The sequence below is a fragment of the Coenobita brevimanus genome, chromosome 14 (genome assembly GCF_032717465.1).
Source record: "Coenobita brevimanus isolate Jiangsu-jjx chromosome 14, ASM3271746v2, whole genome shotgun sequence".
Taxonomy (NCBI): Eukaryota; Metazoa; Arthropoda; class Malacostraca; order Decapoda; family Coenobitidae; genus Coenobita; species Coenobita brevimanus.
In genome coordinates this window covers 34818155-34830537 of record NC_136967.1, presented here as the reverse complement: position 1 = coordinate 34830537, position 12383 = coordinate 34818155, and the positions used below count along the sequence as shown (strand labels likewise).

At 42.6% G+C, this 12383-nt stretch overlaps 1 non-coding gene across 1 annotated transcript; it reads left to right on the top strand.

The window, feature by feature from the left end:
* The first annotated feature begins 8956 nt into the window (after positions 1 to 8956).
* Positions 8957 to 9075, top strand: LOC145390449 (5S ribosomal RNA). Its single transcript, XR_013895638.1, has one exon. It is a non-coding gene; the product is annotated as a 5S ribosomal RNA (ribosomal RNA).
* Positions 9076 to 12383: the final 3308 nt, after the last annotated feature.

Here is a 12383-nt window from a genome sequence, read left to right as displayed (position 1 = left end):
TTGATGGAGGGTTAGTGCCCCTCCCTGTAAAACAAATAACTCAGAGTCAAATGGCCACCCCTTACGGGATTATGGCGTCTGGCAATAGATAGATAGATAGAGCATATAACTTATGGGGAAGCAACTCCAAGAGGACACTGCAAAAACTGCATAAAAAGAGCGGTGCTGATGATGTAAGGAAATTCAGTTTCGCAAATAGAGCAACTGATCAGTGGAATGTACTATTAAATGAAATACAGTGCTCCCTCCTACAACGCAGTGTCCTATAACATGGATTTATACTTAGGAGGTCACCCACAATGTGACACAAAAATGCATACCGCGGTCACAAACAGATATACTGCGGAGAGTTGTCGGGTGTTGAAGCTCAGACGGCCTGCCAAAAGTTAAAATGTCGCAAGTGATGACATCAGGCGTGCAGTGGACTGCGGTTGGGCGCATGACGTCACATCCGTATGTACCCCGATTGGCCGCCGGGGGTGTCCTTGATTGCTTTTTGGTGGTCTCCCACCTCGTGCCTGTCTGAGGTAGCTACTCCGGTAATACAGAGCATTATTACCTCCGTCAGAGCCAGTCAGGTTAGTGACCTAAACTCTTTTTATTAAGTAAAACCCCATAATTGCCAAACTCATAATTAACCACTTCACTAATTAGTGACTTCTTCCTACAGAAAAATACAGTAGTCAGAAAAATATAGAAAATAAACTGGAGGAATATAAGTTGAATTGGTAAGGTCTTTCTGTTGAAAGTTCATCATCATCATCATTGCCAGATGCCATGTATCCCAAGCGGGGTGGCCAAGGGCTTAGAGTTAATTGTTTTACAGGGAGGGGCAATAATCCTCCACCAACCCCACTTGACACGTAGGGAGAACGTTATGCCAACAGCATCTGGTGTCCCCAGGCAGTCACCCATCCAAGTACTAACCAGACCCAACATTGCTTAACTTCGCTGAAAGTTAAACGTACATTTAACGCTCATTCCTTTGTTCGTTTTTGTGTGTATACGTGAAAGAAAGCGTGTTGATGCAAAGAGTAATGTACTCCATTAACCCCTTTATAACCCCCGGCATTGAACAACCCTTTACAGTACTGGTGTCAGTGATGTCGAGTTAGCACGAGCTATAGAAAACTGTGAACGATTATGAGAAGGGAACGAAGGTCACTGGTATGTTTACAAGACTCTGCGCTACCATCCCAAGCAGTCAGGAGGTCACTTAATCTCAGATGTTTTCACCCACATGGCACATGCACCATAATTTACGAATCCTTCCATGAATAAAAAAAAATGAAGGGATGGGTTTGGGAAGCTAGAAACCAATTCTCTTCACATCTATCAGCAAAATAAACTGATTTTAGAACTCTTAAATAATTATTCTGGGGCCAGCCAGGGGTGTACATAAATTTCTGAACCCACAACCACTGAGAGGTTAAGCCATTAAGCCATACCTACAATTGTTTGTTTCTGGCACAATGGAAGAAACTTACTCTACATACTCAAAGATGGATTTCGTTTCCCAATTTCCCAACCGTAGGTTAGGTAAGGTTTGGTTAAATTATTGGGTACACTTAAACTAAGTTAGGACAGACCCTTCTACCAATACGTTGACAAATCAAACGAGTTGTCATTGCCGAAGAGCTAAAAACAACGGGCAAAAATATTTAATAAGAAACATTTATTAATGGATAATTATTACAGTATCAGTGGTTCATAGGCTATGCAATTATCAGTATATGTCACTTTCAGGAAGACACCAAGAATTAGCGAATTTCAAGAATTTGCAAGGAGGTTGGAACGTCTATCTATCTATCTATAGCCCGACGCCCTAATCCCACAAGGGGTGGCCACAGACAAAACGCCTCCAAGTCGCTCTATCACCCACCATTTGACTACCCTCCCCCCAACTCACCCCCTCCCTCCCTCATATACCTCTCAACTCCATCCCTCCACCTCATCCTCGGTCTACCTCTCCCTCTCCCTCCCTCCACCTCACCTACATACACCCTCTTAGTCAGTCTTTCATTCTCCATTCTCTTCACATGTCCAAACCACCTCAGTGTATTTCTCCTAATGTTCTCAACCACATCCACATCTACCCCACAGCGTTCCTTCACTTCTTCATTCGTCAACCTGTCCCTCCACATCATTCCACATGCTCCTCTCAAGTAACTCATTTCCACTGCTCTCACTCTTGACTTGTTCCCCTCTTGCAAGGTCCACGCCTCGCTTCCATACGTCAGGGTAGGGATCACAATACTATCATGCAGTGACTTCTTAACTTCCATACTCACCTCCCTATTTCTCATCACTGCTTTCAGTGTACCAACAACTTTCCTTCCCTGCTGTACCCTTTCACGTACTTCATCCCCCAAAGTTCCATCCTTACTCATCACACTACCCAAGTACTTGAATGCACTCACATTCTCCATATCCTCACCATCCAACCTCACTGCACACTCTGTGACTTCATTCCTCTCAAACACCATAACTTTACTTTTGTTTACATTAACTTTCAGATTCCTCCTCTTACACACCGTCCCAAATTCATTCACCAAACCTTGCAACTCCCATTCATCTTCACTCAACAATACTTTATCATCAGCAAACAGCAACACTGGAATCTTCCAAATCTCACCCTCATTCATTAGAGCCACCCCCACATCCACTGCTCTACCCTGCACCTCCTTTACAACCCCATCCATGTATATATTAAACAGCCATGGAGACATCACACAACCCTGTTTCAGTCCCACACTGAGGTCAAAGAACTCACTCAGTTCACCATCCACTCGCACCGTAGCCCTAGCTCCTTCGTACATACTCTTCACAGCACTCAACAACTTCCCCTCCACTCCATATATTCTTAATACCTTCCACATACCTTGCCTATCTATTCTGTCATAAGCTTTCTCCAAGTCCATGAAGGCAGCATACACTTTCCTTCCCTTCTCTAGATACTTCTCCACTAAACATCTTAGAACAAATATCTGATCTACACACCCTTTTCCCTTCCTAAATCCCCCTTGTTCTTCTCCAACTAGCTCCTCTGTCATATGCCTAACTCTATCAATGAGTATTCTACCATATATTTTACCAGTCACACTAAGAAGGCAAATATCCCTATGGTTACCACATACTTCTCTCTCCCCTTTTCCTTTGTATAAAGGAACAATTATACCTGATTTCCAGTCCTTTGGAACTCTTCCCTCTTCCCAAGCCAATCTACACAACTTCCATATCCACTCCACAACAATCTCACCCCCATACCTAAGCATTTCACCACACACTCCATCATTTCCTGGGGCCTTTCCCAACTTAATCTTTTTCATCGCTTCCCTCACAAATTTGGGGTGGTTATTGTAACGTCTTGGGACCTTTCTTATGTCTTTTTATTAACTTCCTGTGTATAAGTACCAGAGTAAATGTAAGTTGGGTGTTTTTTGGAAGGTTTGGGTGGTATTTGGGGTGAAAAGGGCAATTTAAGAAAATGTCCAGTCTAGGTTAGCCCTTTACAATGGAAACACATGGAACATATAACATGGAAAAGCATGCCATGGCTTGTGGCCAGTCTACATTACCCACGTTAAAGGAGGGAGCTCTGTAGCGTGCACCAAAACTATTCATAAATTTAAAGATATGTATGATGGAAAAGGTTCAAAACATGGAACAGTATGAGCTTGACTCATTCCTGTTAGGGTACAATCAGGTAAGGTAAAAGCATGTGCATGTGTGCATGTGCAGGCACACACACACACAGACACACACACACACACACACACACACACACACACACACACACACACACACACACACACACACTTTAGCAAATATATATAACCTTATCAAATGACTCCGATGCCATATCAGTCATAACCAAAATACTGATAAGCTGTTAAATGATGCACAGTTCTCTCTCTTTCTCATGCTCTCCTTACCTCCATAGCCAAATCAATTGTACTCAGAACATTGGCAGGCTGTTTAACGATGCACAAATCATTATGCAGTGTAAAGCTAAATATTCCTGGGTCCAGAACAAAGCTGGCAGACGTCAGCGCCATTTTTTGAACAACCCGAGACAGGAACTGCACTCGAGTTTCCATCTTACGCAGAAACATCCCTTTAAGGTGGTACCTCAGAACCTGGGGGAAAAAATAAGGAACATATAAGAGACAACCTTCATTTTATCTTTTTTACATCCAATTCTGGGCATAGACTTAACACTCCATTCACTGATGCTTAACAGTCCTACTACCCCATAAATGCTACACACCTTCATATCACACATTGGCACTGATACCTTCCAACCACATTTAATACATGCTATGACTGTCTCATTAGAAACTAGTGTGACAGAATAGAAGTGGCTATTGTTTGTTGTTTTTCTTGCTTAACCCCAGTGTGATCAAGCAAACTTATTGACCACAAATAAGCATCTACCGCTAAGAAGTTGTCCCACAAGTACCCTACACCACTGAATGCTATGTCTGCATCTTAGTGTATCACTTGTGCAGTGCTCCGTTATGTGTGTCATGCCATGTTGGCCTAATCTACAAGCAGGGCACCTGTCATCCGTAACACCAACCAGCCCAAATCTAAGCTGATAGCTTAGGAGGGCTGGGTGGTGCCCTGATCTAAGCCTAGCTAGATGAACATGATCAGCTCTGTTGAATGATACTGTACTTCCAAAAGGTGGATGTTGAATGGGGGAGGAGGGGTGTTTCTAGTACAGTGTTCTAATCAAGGTGTTGTATTGTCCTGTATGTGAAGTGGGTGTGTACTGTTCATTCATTGTTAGTGTAGGATGTGTCTGGAGGTGAGAAGTTGTTCAAGAGGGTCTGGTATTTGATTATATGCCTAGTTGTATTGCATGGTTCTGTCAAATAAGGACAGGGGTGCTGTGTGTTGGCACAAACCACCTCACAGAACTCTGTGTCTTGCATATTGAGATAATCCTTCACAGGGAGAACTTCAGCTTCTGAATGCACCTGAGCTACAGAAGCAGTACTGGTCCAACCAATGAGAATACGTAAGGCACTGTTTCGTATGGTTTGTACAGTTTTGCAATGGGTTTTGGACAGGATGAGAGCCCATGCTGGGAAAGCAGAGATCAGTGATCTGATATACCATTTGTAGAGTGGGGAGAGAGTTTCTTTTGCTGCCCAAAGGCTGATGCTGCAGGAGCTCTAAGTGTGCTTTAAATGAGGATACATCACCTTTCTATGTTTTGTATGTGGTCCTTGAAGCTGTGTTCAATGTCATGTATTACTCCAAAGATTTGGGTGAAAAGGGTATGCAGCACAGGTACTTCATAAAGTGTGATGTTAGGGGTGTATCTGTGTTCATGACTGTCAATGGCGATAAGTTTGATGGTGGACTTGGCCCGAGTAATCGTCAGCTTACCGTCTGCAATTCATGCCTGAAATGTATTAAGATAATTTCACTGTAGCAAGCATGCTGCATCTGTGATGTGGTGTGCAGGTGTTCCCTTAATATTATTTCCATATGAAGCAATGTTTCTGGGTAGTTACTTGTGGGAATGTCATGTAAGTTACATACCATAAGTGAAAACTGGAGCCCTGAGGAACCTGGAGCCCTGAGGAACCCATATAGGAAGTATCATGTTTGTCATTACATGCCCTGGAATGTCAAAAACATTACTGCAATAAAACAAATAATAAAGGAAGTTCTGTAAACATATGTACTCGTAGCGACGTACACAGATTGGAGACGAGACCAGGAGCCACTATTATCAGCATTCGCACTGGCTGTGGACAATGCCACAGAGGTGGATCCCAGGCGCATGGTAATTGAACCCCACACATGTTTCAGCCAAGTGCACGTCGCATCTGTATAATAATTGGTTCGAGTATAATACTCTCCCAATTTTTTTTTCAAATGCAGGTTGAGCACACATTGGTAAAAAATAATGTTTGTTTTCATGGCTTCCCAACCTTCCGGTCAGTAGTATTTCATAACATCCACCACCTCCACATGAAAGTACTGTACATACTTTGAGGGACTACGGGATAGCCATTATTTTAGGGAGGCGATGGCACTTGAGTATCATAGTCCACACAGGACCTCACATTTTTTTATTTTTATTTTTTTCAGTGCAAGGAAGAAGGAACCAAATGCCATGAGCCAACAAAGCATTCCTTTCAAGAAAAAAACAAAAACAATACAACAAAGAGCCAAATTCAATACAACAGACAGCCCTTCATTTTAAGATGCCTGGACACACTGTCTGGAAGAATACTGATCATAGGAAGCAGGAAATACAGACAGAGGATGACAGCTCCAGTGCTGACCTGTTGCATAAATGAAGGACTAGAAGTAACGGTTAACTCACGCATCAGGGAGTTGGACAGAAAAGGGATGAGAGTTTGTTGCTAGACAAGTACTACGTGCCTCTTGTAGAGGTGCACGGATGCATGCACACAGTTCAGAGAAGCGGTGACCACTGAACTGGCGACAGAAAAGAGATAAAGATGCAACAGTGCGGCAAAGAGACAGAGGTTGAAGGGAGCCAGTAAGAGGAGGAGAGTTAACAAGATGAAAAGCCTTTGACTCCACCCTAATGAGCCTTTTTTTTTTTTTTTTTTAATGCGAGGAAGAAGGAACCAAAGGCCATGAGCCCGCAATAACAGCTCCCTCCAAGAAAAAAACAAAATACAAGAGAGAGCCAAATTCAAGATTCATTCATTTTGAGATGCCTGGACACACCGCACTTGAAAGACTGGAGATCATAGGCAGCAGGAAATACAGACAGAGGGAGACAGTTCCAGAGTTGACCTGTTGCATAAATGAAGGACTGGGAGTAACGGTTAACTCTTGCATTAGAAAGTTGGACAGAAAAGGGATGAGAGTTTGCTGCTAGACGGGTGCTACGCGCCTGTCGTAGAGGTGGAGGAATGCATGCAGACAGTTCAGAGGAGCAGTGACCATTAACCCGCCCCATCCCAACGTTTTCTGGGCAGTGGCACGCCCCAGTCCCGACATTTTTGGACCTTTTTTTTTTTTTTTTGCTCAAACATCCGCTTTTGGTGAGAAACATCGAAAATTCATAGAGAAATCGCTCACCTAAGGTTTAAAATACTCAATCTAGGTATGAGTACTTCCTTACCTGACTGGGTTTTCTAAGAGGCTGGCACCAAAGAAAACGAGTTCTATGGGAGGGTAACTATTTTATCCACTCATAAACAGTATTTATTTATTTATTTGGTACGAATTTATATGTAGTACAAGAGTATATTGGTTTTCAAACAGTAATATAAGCATTGCTTCACTCACTAACTCATCACCATTCATGACCTTTTTTTTCCCACATTACCTGATCATAATTTCTGACTGTTTCTTCCTCTTATGCTATGTAAACTTTGTCCTCCACATTATCATCGATTGGGAAATCACTCCGGCCCTGAATGTATTTATTGGCAAGGTCACTGGTAACAGGTGAATTGCCGAGACAATGGCGTGCAGGGGGGGGGGGAGAGGTTATGCGGTGTAAGGCACTGTCCCTGCTTGGCATCTTGTAGAGGAATAGAGGAAGGTGTCCCGTGTATACATGCCAAAAATCACTTGCAAAATCACTCGCGAAAATTGAAAATTGTGCAAATTAGGAACCTTGCAATGTTGCCGCGTTAATTCATGTCTCCGGGATATGAGTGCACATCATGTGAGGACGTGAATTCACGTCTCTGGGACGCGGCGAGTTAAAGAAGAAAGAAAAGAGATAAAGATGCAACAGTGTGGCAAAGAGACAGGTTGAAGGGAGTCAGTAAGAGGAGGAGAGTTACCGTAATGAGACGAAAAGCCTTTGACTCCACCCTATTGAAAAGAGCTGTATGTGGGGAGCCTCCCCACACATGAGAGTTGTACTCCACGCAGGGGTGGACAAAACCCCTGTATAGAGTCAACAACTGTGCAGGGGTAAAGAAAGAACGGAGTCGGCTTAGCACACACAATCTCTTGGAAGAAGAATTTTACAAGAGATGTACAGTAAAAGTCCAATATTTCGGCATCCAATTCCCCGGCAAATCTGACATTTCGGCAGTTTTGAGAAATAGTCCCATTTACGAAAATCTCCGATCGTTCGGCAGATTCTCCGATTTTTTTCGTCAGTCTTGAAATTCTCCATGAGGCTCGCCAGCTAGCTACCCGCCTTTACCCGCCTTAGTGAGTGAGATAGTGAAAGTGATGGAACGAGTCTACCACTGCCATGAAGCTCAGAGGCTAGCTCTTTCTCCTATAGCATAAAGAGAGGACAAACATGTAGTGAGTCTAGCATGGGAAAGAGAATCTTTTTCGCCATTCTTCCGAGTTGTTGCCGTGCTGCTGCCGACTTCTCTTGATTCTTCTGTGTGCTTTGTGAACTTCGTACCGAAATACCTCTGAAATTACTATTCGAGTGTGCTGTAAGCACCGTAACATCAGACAGGAGCTTTGTAACACCTGAGTGGACCAGCCGTGTGTTGTGAACAGTATAAACATCTGCGTGCTTTGAAAATGGCCTCCACGTGTGGAAAGTTAACTGGTGTTAGCAAGAAGCGTACACATAAGATGTGGACTTCTTCCAGCAGTAGCAGACTCCAATCAACCCCTTCTATTGTACATATGTAAATAAGGAACCTACTATAAGTTTAGGTAAGTGCATGTGAACTTGTAGGCCTACTGTACCATTACATTTATATACAGTATGTTCACTAATTTCTTTATTTTTCATATTCATGTACAGTACACCCTCATTATCGACGGGGGATAGGTACCTAAGATACCCGTCGATGCCTAAAACCGTCGATACCGATTTTCGTCTGGTCAGGTACCCTTTATTTATATATTTTAATATCCCTTCAATCACTCGTATGTAATATGGAGTTTAGTTTTAGTGTTTCTTAGAAATAAATTAGTTATGCAATTGAAAAACTGAATATCATAATAAAACTACTTATATTAAGTAAAGAACGGCCATGCCACGTTGAGTACACCGCTTCCCGTCCGATCAGCGAAGTTAAGGAACGTTGGGTCTGGTTAGTACTTGGATGGGTGACCGCCTGGGAACACCTGATGCTGTTGGCATCCCTACGTGTCAAGTGGGGTTCGTGGAGGAGTAGTGCCCCTCCCTGTAAAACAATTAACTCTAAGCGCTTGACCACCCCGTTTGGGATACATGGCGTCTGGCAATGGATGGATGGAATTATGGAAAAAATAGCATAATCTCTGATGTTGATGCATAGTGGTCGTACACTGGACCTTAACTTGTAATGGCTGCTGTATCATCACTTCTCTCTCCACTTACACCTCACTTCATCTAAAAATAAAAGGCGAAACCAGCAGTTGTAGCCATCCATATGTTTACATAACCGTGTAAAAAAAAAAAAAAAAACGAAAGCAGCAGTGGTGGTCATTCATACATTCTAATAACTGAGAGTGTGGGGCAAGTGTTACGTTAGATCAGCTGTTCGCACCGATCTTCACAACACACGCCAGTGCTGCTAGCTCATACCAGAGAGACCACGCTCTCCTATTTACTTTCATTCTCAAGAGCTTCCTTTCATTCTTGATATTCCATTTCTCCCAGACCTAAATTTTCACGACTGTATGGCAGTTTATGCTATCAAAGATGAATCTTAGCCTAGCTTTCGCTAGGATCTTCTTTTAGGAAAATTCAACTCTCCTTATGCTCGTATATTTCATATTTAATCTCTGCCTAACTTTTGCAAGAAATATCCTTTATTGACAAAAAATCCAACTCGTCTTTAACATTATAACAAATGATACAGGAGCATGGGTTTTATCATATGTCCTTCTGCATTACCACACAACAGCACAGACACACGATCTTTTGCTGCTTTAAAGCCTGGCGCACTTTTCTCCTTCTTCGAAATGTACGTTCTTTTAGGCATTTTCTTCCACCACAGGCGTGTTTCGTCCGCATTAAACACTTGTTCATGCCTGTACCCTTTCTCCCTTATAAGTTCAGCAAAGTCACGTGGGTACGATTCTCCTGCTATCTGATCTGCTGAAGCTGCTACACCAGTCATCCTAATGTTATGTAGGCCATACCTTTTCTTAAAATTCTCAAACCAGCCCTTGCTGGCTGCAAATTTCTTTTGCCTAGAAGCACCAACATTACTAGGCCTATCACCATCGTCATTACTTTCATCACCATCATCACTATTTTCACCTGCCTCACTTTCATCACCATTATCTTCACCAACACCACTGCTTTCACCAGCAAACCGAGCGTAGAGTTGTTTTGCTTTGTTTCTGATGAACTGGGAGTCTAGCGGCACGTGTCGACGGTTTAAGTCCTCAATCCAAATATTCAGTGCCTTTTCCACCTTCACCAAGGCATCATCTCTCACATGCATCGTTACTTTAGCCGATCCTGGTGTGCACGAAGCCAGAGCATCTTTAATGTCTTTTTCTCTCCATTTTATGCCACGAACACTGGACTCATTCATGCCATACTCGCGACCAACCGCTGCATAGCTCATTCCACCTCTAAGTTTTTGTAATATTTCGTTCTTTACTTCCAAGGTAAGTACTTTCCTTGCTCTCTTAGCTGCCTTATTTCCAGTTGGAGTGTTACAAGGGCCCTTCGGAGCCTTGATGATCGCGAAAGCACGATAGATGTGGCCGAACACGATATGAGAACAACAGACAAACGTGTACTGATGCTGTTGTTTGTTGGGTCGGCGGGAACATGCTGCGAGCAGCCAGAGACACCTGGCAGGATGGCGCGCAAACTTGCTAGGAGGTGCCAATACAATTCTTTATTTTTTTATTTTTTTAATAATAATAATTTAACTCCCAGGAGACAAAAAAACCGTCGATAATCAAATCCGTCAATAAAAAAAACGTCGATAATGAGGGTGTACTGTATAGTACTGTATTCATTACAGTATTGTACAGTATCAAACAGTATACAGTACTCTCTCCAAACACATTTGTAATGATATGAGTAATGATGATAGTGTTCACCGAAACATATAAGGTACTGAGTGGGTAGGGTTTTCGATAATTCGGCAATTTTGATATTTCGGGACTTGCCTGGTCCCATAGATGCCGAAAAATTGGACTTCTACTGTATGATGGTTTTTGTCAAAAGACTTATTCTTAAGGATATGAGTGCATACAGTCAACAACCTAGTCATACTATATCCATCTTAAAAAACAAAACAAAAACCAAACGTATTAACGACGAAAGATTTAGCATTTTATGCCAATCTAGCATAATTTCATCCGCAATCTAGCAATTCCCGCTTAGAAATCGCTACTCTAGCCCTCTTTCCTGTCTCAGCTAGTACTGCCCATGGTGTGCAGCAAGATTTTCTATTCTTTTTTTTACACAGTTAACAACCTAGTAATACTATATCAATCTTTAAAAATAACAGAAACCAAACATATTGAAAACAACGAAAGATTTAGCATTTTATGCCAATCTGGGATAATTTCATCTGCAGTCTAGCATATCCCGCTTAGAATCGTCACTTTGACCTTTTCTCCTGCCTTAGGTAGTACTGCCCATGCTCTGCAGCAAGGTTTTTTGTTCCCTTTTTTATACAGTTAACAACCTGGTAATACTATATCAGTCTTTGAAGATAACAGAAACCGAACGTATTGAAAACATGAAAATGAGACTTAGCATTTTATACTAATCTAGCATAATTTCATCTGCATTCTAGCATATCCCGCTTAAAAATCGTCACTTAGAACCTTTTTCCTGCCGTAGCTAGTACTGCCCGTGCTCTACCGCAAGATTTTTTTTTTCTTTTTTGTGGGGGTTTGAGTGAGGACATTGCCTCCTGAATCATGCCACGTGATCAGCCCCAGCCACCGAGAAAGAGACGTACCTTCACATATGCACAGAAGTATGAGATAGTAAAGGAGTTGGAGAAAGGAAAAAGGCAGGTAGAAATGGCGAAAAAGCATGGCGTGAATGAAAGCACCATCAGAACGATTTGGAAGGACCGCGAGAAGATAAAGAAGATCGTGCAAGGAAACCCTAGTGATGCGAACCTGGCAGCAGTAAAAGTTCGTAATGTTGTCCTGAAGACGACTGAGAAACTGATAGGACGTTATGTGGAGCGCCAGAGAAAGAACAACGTCCCTACTGACGGCCGCATGATATGAGAGAAGGCAAAACTTTATTATGCTGAAGTAGCCAAACGACTGAATTACCGTAATCCGCCTCCAATCAAAGCGTTTAATGGGTGGTTGTCTTCCTTTGTGAAAAGAAGTAAGTTGAAAAGTGTTAAAATAAGTGGGGAAGCCGCTGGTGCCGACACGACCACAGCCACAGAGTTCCCTAGTTTCTTAAGAGACATTATCACAGAGGGGGGCTACACCGCAGATCAGATTTTTAATGCCGACGAGACGGG